At 41.2% G+C, this 13,847-nt stretch overlaps 1 pseudogene; it reads left to right on the top strand.

Moving 5' to 3' along the window:
- The first annotated feature begins 10,493 nt into the window (after positions 1-10,493).
- LOC128064754 (NEDD8-conjugating enzyme UBE2F-like) lies at positions 10,494-11,054 on the top strand (annotated as a pseudogene).
- The last annotated feature ends 2,793 nt before the right edge of the window (positions 11,055-13,847 follow it).

The raw sequence follows: 13,847 nt of genomic DNA, 5'->3' as shown, positions 1-13,847 counted from the left end.
AAATTATGAGTCAAATAAGGAACAATATTAATGTATATGCTCGATGGTGGGTTCAAGAATGTTACACTCTACACATCCGTAATGCTTAAAATTCTCTAAGCTAGGTATGTGAATTGAGAACTTCACGTAAGTGAAAAATCAACAATACATGAACTGAGAACTTCCAAATGTTCAAGCAGGATTTAGAAAAGGCAGAGGAACCAGAGAGCAAATTGCCAACATCTGTTGGATCATAGGAAAAGCAAGACAATTCCAGAAAAACATCTACTTCTGCTTCATTGACTATGCTAAAGCCTTTGACTATGAGGATCACAACAAACTGTGGAAAATTCTGAAAGAGATGGGAATACCAGACCACATGACCTGCCTCCTGAGAAATCTGTATGCAGGTTAAAAAGCAACAGAACCAAACATGGAACAACAGACTGGTTCCAAATTGGGAAAGGAATACTTCAAGGCTTTATATTGCCATCCTGATTACTTAACTTATATGCAGAGAACATCTTGCAAAATGCTGGGCTGAATGAAGCACAAACTGGAATCAAGATTGCCTGCTGAAATATCAGTAACCTCAGATATCAGATGAAACCACTCTTATGGCAGAAAGTGAAGAAGAACTAAAGAGCCTCTTGATGAAAGTGAAAGAGGAGAGTGAAAAATTTGGCTTAAAATTCAACATTCAAAAAACGAAGATCATGACATCCGGTCCCATCACTTCATGGCAAATAGATGGGGAAACAGTGACAGACTTTCTTTTCTTGGGCTCCAAAATTACTGCAGATGGTGACTGCAGCCATGAAATTGAAAGACACTTGCTCCTTGGAAAAAAGCTATGGCAAATCTAGACAGCATATTAAAAACATTACTTTGCTGACAAATGTCCATCTGGTCAAAGCTATGGTTTTTCCATTACTGGTTTTTCCAGTAATCATGCATGGATGTGAGAGTTGGACCATAAAGAAAGCTGATGAAGACCATATGAAGACCATAAAGAAAGGAGAAGAATTGATGTTTTTAAACTGTGGTGTTGGAGAACTTGAGATTCCCTTGGACTGCAAGGAGATCAAACCAGTCAATCCTCAAGGAAATCAGTCCTGAAAAATCATTGGAAGGACTGATGCTAAAGCTGAAGCTCCAATACATTGGCCACCTGATGCAAAGAGCCGACTCCTTAGAAAAGACCTTGATGTTGGGAAAGACTGAAGGCAGGAGGAGAAGGGGATGACAGAGGATGAGATGGTTGGATGGCATCACTGACTTGATAGGCATGAGTTTGAGCAAGCTCCAGGAGTTGGTGATGGACAGGGAAGCCTGGGGTGCTGCAGCCCATGGGGTTTCAAAGAGTTGGACATGACTGAGCAACTGAACTGAATTGAACACTTCAGTATATTTAAGATTTGTGCAATTTAAACAAATAAAAGAAATAATTCTAATAAAGTTATGAGACTATAATTGTTATTAATAATAGCAGAAGAAAAAGAAAATACCATTCTGAGATGGTATTTGCACAGAGAACAAAGTTAGGCTTTACCTATTGTGATTGATCAGTGTTTTTGGTTTTATTTTTAGTTGGGGGACTAAAAGAATATGTGTTCTTATTCACTAATAAAAAGTATTAGGTACCAAGAAGCTGAAAAGCTAATGAAATGTATTATATCATAGACAAAAACATCTGTGTATAGATCGGAACTACTTTCCTTGGGACATTTTTCACAGTACCAATTTGGTTTGTGGGTTTCCAAGATAGAGCCATGGTCATGAAAACTAGCTTTGCAATTAAAAAATTTTAGTGTTTAAGAATCAGGCAAGTCACTTCAATTTTTTAAACTTGATTACATAACAGTAATATAAATATAATACAAATGAAAGCGCTCTGTAAAGTGAAAGCAAACACTTATGAAGTGTGTTATCTCAGAGTGTGTTCAGTCACCAAGTCATATCCAACTCTTTGCAAGCCTATGGACTGTGGCAAGCCAGGCCTCCTGGTCCCTCACCATCTCCCGGAGTCTGGCCAAGGTCATGCCCACTGAATCAGCGATGCCATCCAACCATCTCATCCTATGTTGCGCTCTTCTCCTTCTGCTTTCAATCTTTCCCAACATCAGGGTCTTTTCCAGTGAGTCAGCTGTTTGCATTAGGTGGCCAACGTATTGGAACTTCAGCTTCAGCATCACTCCTTCCAATGAGTATTCAAGGTTGATTTCCTTTAGGATTGACTGGTTTGACCTCCTTGCTGTCCAAGGGACTCTCAAGGTTATTCTAAAGTGCCAGAGTTCAAAAGCTTCAATTCTTTGGCACTCTGTCTTCTTTACGGTCCAACTCACATCCATACATGACTACTGGAAAGATCATAGCCTTGACTATATGGAACTCTGTCAGCAAAGTGATGTCTTTGCTTTTTAATACACTGTCTAGGTTTGCCATAGCTTTCCTGCCAAGAAGCAATGGTCTTTTAATTTCATGGCTGCAGTCAGCATCCACAGTGATTTTAGAGCCCAACAGGAAATCTGTCACTGCTTCCACTTTTTCCCTACTATTTGCCATGAAGTGATGGGACCAGACACCAAGATCTTATTTTTTTAAATACTGAGTTTTAAGCTGGATTTTTCACTCTCCTCTTTCACCCTCATCAAAAGGCTCTTTAGTTCTCCTCCTTCTGCCATTAGAGTAGTATCATCTGCATATCTAAAGTTGTTGATATTTCTCTAGTAATCTTGATTCCAGCTTGTAACTCATCCAGCCTGGCATTTCACAAGATGTGCTCTGCATATAAGTTAAATAAACAGGGTGACAATGAACAGCCTTGTCATACTCCTTTCTCAATTTTGAACCAGTCAGTTGTTTCATATAAGGTTCTTACTGTTGCTACTTGACCTGCATACAGGTTTCTCAGTAGTTAATTCTAACTTCTATAGCTGAGCTGGTGTTAATCTGTTTCAAAGGCCATCCAAATCAAATTTGTTTTATTCTATTCAACTTGTAATGTTGAATGTCTGCTCTTGCTAAATACTCAAGAGTTTTATCTTACTAAGGCAATGGAGTAGCAAAGTAGGCTGATGAACCTGTTGCCAGGCTCCAAAGCTCATAAAAGAGTTCCAGAAAAACATCTATTCTGCTTTATTGACTATGTCAAAGCCTTTGACTGTGTGGATCACAATAAACTATAGAAAATTCTGAAAGAGATGGGAATACCAGACCACCTGACCTGCCTCTTGAGAAACCTGTATGCAGGTCAGGAAGCAACAGTTAGAAGTGGACATGGAACAACAGACTGGCTCCAAATATGAAAAGGAGTACGTCAAGGCTGTATATTGTCACCTTGCTTATTTAACTTATATGCAGAGAACATCATGAAAAACGCTGGACTGGAAGAAACACAAGCTGGAATCAAGATTGCCGGGAGAAATATCAATCACCTCAGATATGCAGATGACACCACCCTTATGGCAGGAAGTGAAGAGGAGCTAAAAAGCCTCTTGATGAAAGTGAAAGAGGAGAGTGAAAAAGTTGGCTTAAAGCTCAACCTTCAGAAAACGAAGATCATGGCATCCAGTCCCATCACTTCATGGGAAATAGATGGGGAAACAGTGGAAACAGTGTCAGACTTTATTTTTGGGGGCTCCAAAATCACTGCAGATGGTGATTGCAGCCATGAAATTAAAAGACGCTTATTCCTTGGAAGAAAAGGTATGACCAACCTAGATAGCATATTCAAAAGTGGAGACATTACTTTGCCAACTAAGGTCCATCTAGTCAAGGCTACGATTTTTCCTGTGGTCATGTATGGATGTGAGAATTGAACTGTGAAGAAGGCTGAGCACTGAAGAATTGATGCTTTTGAACTGTGACTCTTGAGAATCCCGTGGACTGCAAGGAGCTCCAACCAGTCCATTCTGAAGGAGATCAGCCCTGGGATTTCTTTGGAAGGAATGATGCTAAAGCTGAAACTCCCGTACTTTGGCCATCTCATGCGAAGAGTTGACTCATTGGAAAAGACTCTGATGCTGGGAGGGATTGTGGGCAGGAGGAGAAGGGGATGACAGAGGATGAGATGGCTGCATGGTATCACTGACTCGATGGACATGAGTCTGAGTGAACTCCAGGAGTTGGTGATAAACAGGGAGGCCTGGCGTGTTGCCATTCATGGGGTCGCAAAGAGTCTGACACAACTGAGGGACTGAACTGAACTGAAATTGGTTAAGAGTAGATTAAGTCTGCTGAATACTTGTAACAGAAACTGTGCTAAGGGTTTTTGTTTAATCTTTAAAACACCAGTTTTAAAATCCATTCTATTATACTCTCCAGATTTTACATGAAGAAACTGAAGTTTAGAAAAGTAACGTAACTTGTCCAAGTTCACATAAGTAGATCAGAGGCAGAGCTGAGGTTTGGAGCCAGTTCTGTTCAATTCTAGAACCTATTTCTCATCTCTAGGTCACCTCTTACTGATATGGGATCTATAGACATGAAGCCGGAGAAGCCAATGGCACCCCACTCCAGTACTCTTGCCTGGAAAATCCCATGGGTGGAGGAGCCTGGTAGGCTGCAGTCCATGGGGTCGCGAAGAGTCAGACACAACTGAGCGACTTCACTTTCACTTTCCATTTTCCTGCACTGGAGAAGGAAATGGCAACCCACTCCAGTGTTCTTGCCTGGAGAAACCCAGGGACAAGGGGCCTGGTGGGCTGCTGTCTATGGGGTTGCACAGAGTCGGACATGACTGAAGCGACTTAGCAGCAGCAGCAGCAGCAGCAGAAGTAGACATGAAGCAGAGAACATAACTTCTAGTCCAATTAGATCTGCAAGCATTTTTATGCTTAAAAGACTATAATGAATCATAGCCATAAAACTAAAAATTTAATACTGAAAAAGAATTTAAATGTCACCCTTAGTTTATTCTTTTACTTATTTACATACTCATTTGTTTATAGATGTTTATTGATCAATATTTATCAAAGTGGCTACATTAAAAGATAAAAGAATTTTACTTCTTCGTTTCCAATTTGGATTCCCTTTATTGCTTTTTCTGCTCTGATTGCTGTGGCCAAAACTTCCAGAACTATGTTGAATAGTAGTGATGAAAGTGGGCACCCTTGTCTTGTTCCTGACTTTAGGGGAAATGCTTTCAATTTTTCATCGTTGAGGATAATGTTTGCTGTGGGTTTGTCATATATAGCTTTTATTATGTTGAGGTATATTCCTTCTATTCCTGCTTTCTGGAGAGTTTTTATCATAAATTGATGTTGAATTTTGTCAAAGGCCTTCTCTGCATCTATTGAGATAATCATATGGCTTTTATTTTTTAATTTGTTGATGTGGTGAATTATACTGATTGATTTGTGGATATTGAAGAATCCTTGCATCCCTGGGATAAAGCCCACTTGATCATGGTGTATGATCTTTTTAATGTGTTGCTGGATTCTGATTGCTAGAATTTTGTTAAGGATTTTTGCATCTATGTTCATCAGTGATATTGGCCTGTAGTTTTCTTTTTTGTGGCATCTTTGTCAGGTTTTGGTATTAGGGTGATGGTGGCCTCATAGAATGAGTTTGGAAGTTCACCTTCCTCTGCAATTTTCTGGAAGAGTTTGAGTAGGATAGGTGTTAGCTCTTCTCTAAATAAATGCTGGAGAGGGTGTGGAGAAAAGGGAACCCTCTTACACTGTTGGTGGGAATGCAAACTGGTACAGCCACTATGGAGAACAGTGTAGAGATTCCTTAAAAAATTGCAAATAGAACTGCCTTATGACCCAGCAATCCCACTGCTGGGCATACACACCGAGGAAACCAGAATTGAAAGAGACGCGTGTACCCCACTGTTCATCACAGCACTGTTTATAATAGCCAGGACATGGAAACAACCTAGATGTCCATCAGCAGATGAATGGATAAGAAAGCTGTGGTACATATACACAATGGAGTATTACTCAGCCGTTAAAAAGAATACATTTGAATCAGTTCTAATGAGGTGGATGACTCTGGAGCCTATTATACAGAGTGAAGTAAGCCAGAAAGAAAAACCCCAATACAGTATACTAACACATATATATGGAATTTAGAAAGACGGTAATGATGACCCTGTATGCGAGACAGCAAAAGAGACACAGATGTATAGAACGGACTTTTAGATTCTGAGGGAGAGGGGGAGGGAGGGATGATTTGGGAGAATGGCACTGAAACATGTATACTATCAGGTAAGAAACTAATCGCCAGTCTGTGTTCGATACAGGATACAGGATACAGGATGCTTGGGGCTGGTGCACGGGGATGATCCAAAGAGACGATATGGGGTGGGAGGTGGGAGGGGGTTCAGGATTGGGAACTCATGTACACCTGTGGCTGATTCATGTCAATGTATGGCAAAACCAATACAGTGTTATACAGCAAAATTAAGTAAAAATAAAAATTAAATAAATAAATAAAAGATAAAAGAATAAAACTAAATAATAAATAAATAAGAATTCTCCTTAAGTACTGATCCCCTGGAGAAGGGAATGGCTACCCACTCCAGTATTCTTGCCAGGAGAATCCCATGGACAGAGGAGCCTGGTGGGCTACAGTCCATGGGCTTGCAAAGGGTCAGACATGACTGAGCGACTGAACAAGAACAACAACGTGAGATTTTATGCGTTCATGGCTATTATAGCTATTATAGGGTACAAAGATGCATGCGATGCAAATTCTTATCTTTAGCTTGCTGTTCACAAGAACACAATTTACTATAGAATGTAATTAGTGTATGTTACATATTATCTAGTCCACCACTTCTATAGATGAGAAAATTGTAGCATAAAGAGGTAATACCTTGACTAATAACTTGATTATCCAGTTAGTCAAATCATGTTGTCACCAATCCAATGAAAACTCAGGGTCCCTAGTGTATTCCACCTGCTAATATAAATACAATGCACACAAATCAGCTGCTAGGGAAAGGAGTTTGTAGTTTTACTTGTTGAAATATATACCTTATGTGAACTTTATTAAATTAAAATGATAGTTCAAGAAACTAGATCCGTTTGACTCCTGAAAGGGATAGAAAATAAAGTTATCCACCACCTTTCAGTAAAGGGATTCAGAAAGTAGCTGGAAGTGCTGTATTACAAAGTCACTTCCGTTGCCCTGACTAATCACCACAGGGGATGTTTCAGGCCAAGTCTAGGGTTTCACTTCAGTTGTGATCCCCAGACTGAAAAGCTGCACTCTCATATTAATCGGCATAAAAATTGGTGCCTTGAATCTTCCCTTAGAGTAGAGCACTTAAGTTTGGAATCCAAAGCCTGACTGGGATTGTAGCCCATGTTCTTCATAACTTCTACCAACTTAATTTAGACCATTTCCACCTGGAAAAGTTCTCATTCAGGTCCTCTCTGCTCACTGTCTCACTAGGATTGCATGTCCATGAGAGTAGATCAGATTTCTTTGGAAGTTAAGAAACCTTACAATGATACTACTCTCTTTCCTTCAAAACCAAACTATGATTTTTCAAGTTTTTGCCATTTGTACTTCCCACATGTGAGCTTGGATTTATCCAATTCTTGCTATCTGCACTTCTCACCTCACCAAAGCCACACGACTGCTCCTGACGTCCTAGTGACCTGCTGATGGTCTCCCTGCTGGAGTCCTCTCCTGACGCTGAAGCAGAGAGAATTGCATTAAAATGCTGAGTCATCCTGTGATCCCACCCCACCCCCTGGCCTCCTTGTGACCATTCTTTGGCTTCAGGGTGCAGTAAACACCATTAACTTTTCTCCCCCCGGCCTGTAGAGTCTTCTGCCATCTAACTGGCCCTTCCTGCATCTCATCCCCATCTTCTCCGCCCTCCCTTAACTCACTGGGCCACAGTCTGCTGTTCTTTAGCTTCTGGTTATACCAAGTGTCTCCTCACCTCAGAAATGCAGCCCTCACTCTTCTCTGCCTCAGCTGCTCCCCCGACACCCTTCACTCATTCCAGTCTTTTGGGTTTCAGCCTAAATCTCCCTTCTAAAGACTCTTCCTCAGCCTCTTTTGTTATCTCAGCCATTTACCTTTTTTCCCGTATAAAATTTACTTCCTCAGTGGGGAGAGTGGAAAAGCAATGAAAAGTAAACAAATGAGCGCTATTTGCTCTCCAATAATGATATTGATCTATAGTTAGTTGAGCACATACCTTCTCTATCAGAGCATAAGCCCAACAGCAGAGACCTGTCCATCCCTTTCACCACTGTATCCCCAGTTATAAGCACATATCTGTACTTAAATAGGGCTTCCCTGGTGGCTCAGCTGGTAAGGAATCTACCTGCAATGTGGAGACCTGGGTTCAATCCCTGGGTTGGGAAGTTCCCCTGGAGAAGAGCCGCCCACTCCAGTATTCTGGCCTGGAGAATTCCATGGGCTGTCTAGTCCATGGGGTCGCAAAGCATTGGACACAACTGAGCAACTTTCATTTTCACACATAAATATCTGCTGAGTGAATTAATACACAAATTCTGTGGATCCTTCTATATATTCACATGTATGTATATATATATATATATATAATATGAATTGTATACTAAATTATTTTATCAATTCCATTAGTTTTCCAGTTGTTCTCAGTTTTGTACACAGACAATCATATTGTCAGGAGTGGGGAAGATAAATGTTTCATAGCTTATCCAATAACTATACCAATTATTTTCCTTTCCCATGTTATCATATGGACTGAAACATCTGAGGAGATATCTCCAGCTCCATCATGGGAAGTAGAGTACACGAGCAGGGAGAGCTCCAGACCTCCAGTCTTACTTCAGAAATAAGAGCTAAGCTTTTGCTGGTTTTCTAATTGCTTTCCTGAAGAGTTATGAGGGGAAAAGGATTCTACTCTCAAAACTAAACTTGAAATTCATCACTGGGCTAGAACTTCTGGAATAATATGAACAGTGGTATCCCAGTCATCCTTGTTTTTTTAGAAATGATCATTTATTCACTATTTAATATGAGTCAGGTACAAACTTTAGGCACTGTATATCAATATTTCCCTTAACAAATAGTTTTTAAAAGACTAAGTGAAATGTCCATAGATGCAGAGAAAGTAAGTATTATAGTCAGGATTCAAATTCAAATCTTTCTAATTCTAGCCATTTCTCATAACTATAAAGTTAAATAAGGCTTTATATAGGGAGATTTTGAAATACTTTCTCCCCTCTACTAATTTAACAAATTGTACTTCCTGAAAAATGGCCGTGACAATATCTCTCATCCCACATAAGCTCCTACGACGTGACTGTGACAGTCACACCGGCAAGAGGTAGTGCCTACGTCCCCTCACTGTAAGCCAGGGTGACTTCTCTGCCCACACCCAGAAGTGATACTCTAACTCCTAGGGCCAAGTCACAGAAGAGAATACTGCTTCCTGTTCCTCTGGAGGCTTGTCCCAGTTTCTAGACACCATGACATGAGGGAGCCCAAGAAGCCTTGGAGGGGATCCAAAGGCCCTAGCCCATAGCCCGGGCTGAAATCCTGGCTTGGCAGGCAGAACCACCTTGCCAGCTGTGCAAGTGCATCATCTTGAAAGTAGATCCTCTAAACCATTTCCATACTCCACTGAGTTGCCCCAGCATACACTGCATGGAGCAGAGGTGAGCTGGCTTCACTGAGTCCTGCCTAAGTTGCAGATACACAAGCAAAACAAATAATGGTTGTTGTTTCAAGCCACTAAGCTTTGGGGTGGTTTGTTAAGCAGTAATAGATAACTAAAACAGAAGACATATATTCTATACACCAGATAAGATGAAAAAATTCTACTAACAATTAGGTTTTTGAATATACAGATTATATGTATTAGTATCAAGAACAAAAAAAAAACTGACTAAGCAAAAAGACAATCTACTGAATGGGAAAAAATATTTGCAAATGGTATGACTGATAAGGGGTTAATATCCAACATATATAAACAGTTCATATAACTCAACATAAAAATTAACAGTAGAACTGAACAGACATTTTCCGAAAAGGAAATGCAGGTGACTAACAGGCACATGAAAAGATGCTCACCTTCAACAATCATCAAGGAAATGCAAATCAAAACCTCAATGAGATAACACCTCACACCTGTCAGAATGGCTGTCATCCAAAAGAACACAAACAACAAATGTTGGCAAGGATGTGGGGAAAAGGGAACCTTGTTACACTGTTGGCAAGAATGTACTTTGGTGCAGCCACTGTGGAAAACAGTAAGGAGATTACTAAAAAAAATAAAAATAGAGTTACCATATGATCCAGCAATTCCACTCCTGGGTGTATATCCAAAAAAAAAAAAAAAACACTAATTCAAAAAGACAAATGCACTCGTGTTCACAGCAGCATTATTTATAACAGCCAAGATATGGAAACAACCTAAGTGTCTGCCAACAGATGAAGGATAAAGGCGATGTGGCTCAGGTGAGGGGCTGAGTCTCGACATCGCCTGCCCACCATGGTGCTGGGCACTGGCCTGCCTTGCCTGTCTCCGGGGGCCCAGGATAAATATAGCAGTGATGCTGACGCTGGCAAGCAAACTGAGGCGTGAGGACAGTCTCAAAGGTCCTGGGTGTCAGCTGCAGCCTCTGACTCCACTCGGCAGGTTTCTGTGACAGACAGGCTGTTTGTTAAAGAGGTTGCAGAACTTGAAGCTAATTTACAGGTGTAAAGTGCATTTTTCCGACCCAAGTGAGCTTCATTGCTTTCAGCTGTCACCCCAGATAAGGGTTACTAACAGATGGAAAATTTCAGTTTGAAGCTGAAGTTTTCGATGCATACAACACTGTGCCTCCCAAAGTGAACTGTTTGACCCAGGTCTGGCACACCAACTCCACAGGAAATGGCGAGATACGTCTCAGGGCACTGACTGGGCCCCCACAGGCATGCTGAAGGATGTTGTTTGGGGACTAAACTCTTTATTTACTGATCCTTTGAATTTTGGTGATCCACTGGATATAGAAGCTGCAAAACATCATTTAGGGGACAATGAGGTCTTCTGGAATAAAGGGGAAGACTACATGAAGCATTACACCAGAAGACACGGGGAGAGGACTGCAGGGCCCTGGACTGTGCCTTAGAAGTTGGTCTCCAACTGAAACCAGAAGGGGGCTCCTCCTGAGTCCTCAGCTCCCCTCAGTCCCACTGGGCCATCTGAGTCCTGTGACCATGTTGTCCCGAGGAAGACCATTTTCCAGACCACCCATTGCAGACAGAGAGCCCCACGTAAATATAGCCAGAAAATATATTTGGGGTTCTAAAAGAGTTATCTGCTTACCTTAAGATGCTTATTTTTTGAAATTATACTGCATGGACTGTTGATGACATTCTCGAAAGGTTGTAATGATCTCAGCATTGAGGCTTGAGTTTGCTTTTCCCCCTCTGAGTTAGTCCTTGCACGGGTATTGCTAAGGATGTGCTCAGCACAGTCCCAGATTGGTGCTCAGAACCTCACTACAGACTGTGATTGGAAGCAAATTCTCGTAGCTGCTCCCGCAAATGTTGCCCCTACTTAGATGCAGTGAAGCTTCCCAGAGTACAGAGCCATTCACTGTAGAGCTCTTACTTCAATGTGTATTTTACTGAATTTGGAAGAAATAATCCATGTCCCAGGGCTTCCTTTGTGGCTCCGAGGGTGAAGAGCCCGCCTGCCATGCTGGAGACCGGGGTTTGATCCATAGGTTGAGAAGATCCCTTGGAGGAGGGCATGGCTACCCTCTCCAGTATTCTTGCCTGGAGATGCCCCATGGACAGAGGAGCCTGGCGGGCTACAATCCATGGGGTCTCAAAGAGTCAGACACGACTGAGCGACTGCCCACAGCACGGCAATCCATGTCCCAAGAGTTCCTGGTGCTGGAGAACAGACCACGGCAGGCCCTGGGCACCTCACACTGGGACCGATGGTGATCGGAGGCCAGGAGCCAGCAGAGAGGTCTGGCAGTGGCTGTGGGTGGCCTGGCATGTAATGAAGTCTCCCGGCAGTTCACATCAGGGGATGCGCTACCCCTCCACTGATACCCCTGTGAGTCCTATAAGATGTCCTCTCTGCCTGGCAGGACTCACTTGTCTGATGTATTTTTGGGTGCTGGATTCTGATTCCCTGAACCTCAGCCTCAACCTCCTCACAATGCATGGTTTCCAGGTGATGCATGGTGCTTGACAGTAAAAGATTTTTGTCTCTTAAAAAAGGAAGAAGAAGAAGTGGTTTATATATGCAATGAAATGCTACTTGATCATAAAAAGAAGGAAATGTTGCCATTTGCAGCAATATGGATGGACTTGGAGGGCATTATGCTAAGTGAAATAAGTCAGAGAGAGACTGACTACTGTACACAATCACTTATATGTGGAATCTAAAGTAGAACAAGCAAATGACTATAATGAGAAAGAAGCAGAGTTACAGATACAGAGAACAAACTAGCAGTTACCAGTTTAGGGAGAAAAGTGGGGAGGGCGATGGAGAGGTACAAACTATTAGGTATAAAATAGACTACGAAGACATATTGGACAGCATGTGGGACGCAGGCAATGTTTTATAACTAAAAAGGGAGTATAAGCTTTAAGACTGTGAATCAATGTAGTGTAGACCTGTGACTTACATAGTATCGTGCATCAACTATACTTCAATATAAAATATTAATCTCATCCCCCCAAACAAAAAAAAATACTGTGATTTTATGCTACCTTTCACTAAGCTATTACTGTTGTGGTTTACAACATCAATCCTTTCCTTAAAGAATTATGTTTTTACCTTTGCAGAATGCTTCAAAACCATGCTTTTATTGTTCAGTTTTAGCTCTTTTAAGTTATGTCTTTACTATTCTTGAATTCTTAATTTTGACCCATCCTCAAAGTTCTGTAAACATTGATGATTGGCATTTAGCTTTAGGAAGAACAGCTTGATTTGTGTTCTTCTCTGGAATGCATGATTTTCCGTGTTTTAAAAGCTTCAATTCATGCAAAAAGCTTGGTTTGTCTTTTATATTCAAGAATTTTGCCTGAGTATACCTAGGCATGTGTTTCATTTGTTTTTAGTGAGCCTTTTTAAAGCTTGTTTTTACTTTGGTAGCCCTGGGTCTTTGTTGCTGCATGCGGGCTTTCTCTAGCTGTGGTGAGTGTGGGCTTTTCAAGCAGTGGCTTCTCCTGTTGCCGAGCACAGGCTCTAGGCATGCAGGTTGCCGTAGCTGCAGCACACAGGTACAGTCGCTGCAGCTCCTGGGCTCCAGAACGTGGCCTCAGAAGTCGTGGCGCATGGGCTTAGTTATTCCCCAGCACGTGAATCTTCCTGGAGCAGGGATGGAACCTGTGTCTCCTGCGTGGGCACATGAATTCTTATCCACTGGGCCACGAAGGAAGTCTTAGTGGATCTTTTGAAAGCTTCAAACAAATATTTCTTTAACTCAGAAATGTCTTCTGTCATTTAATTGTTAATTGTATTCTTCTGGTTTCATTTCCTGCTCTGGAATTCCTATTTTGCATAATTACATCTGTTGGATTTCTTATTTCTTATCTTTTCTCTCATTATTTTCAATTATGTGTTGTTTTCCTGTGAGTCTTGAGAGAGCTCTTAAGTTGTTGGGTTTTTTTTTTTTTTCAGTTTCATTAATTGATTTTTTTTTCAGTGTAATTTAGTGCATTCTTTCCTTCAGCAGGGGGTGAATCTGGCAAAGACATTTCTAATTTTCACTCAATCTTTCCAGACCTCAATTATTTCCTTATTCATGATAATCAATCCTCATTTTGGAGATGAACTATCTTCTTGGGTCCTATTGCAAACAAGATTTTAACTCTTTTAAAATGTTTGCTCTTTGCTTATGACATATTTTGGTGCAATTTAGTAGGAAAAGATAAGTGCCGGGAATGGGAACTGACAG

This window comes from Budorcas taxicolor, chromosome 19 (assembly GCF_023091745.1).
Source record: "Budorcas taxicolor isolate Tak-1 chromosome 19, Takin1.1, whole genome shotgun sequence".
NCBI lineage: Eukaryota > Metazoa > Chordata > Mammalia > Artiodactyla > Bovidae > Budorcas > Budorcas taxicolor.
Note: the sequence above shows the minus strand (reverse complement) of the source record. Positions and strands in the feature narration are given on the sequence as shown.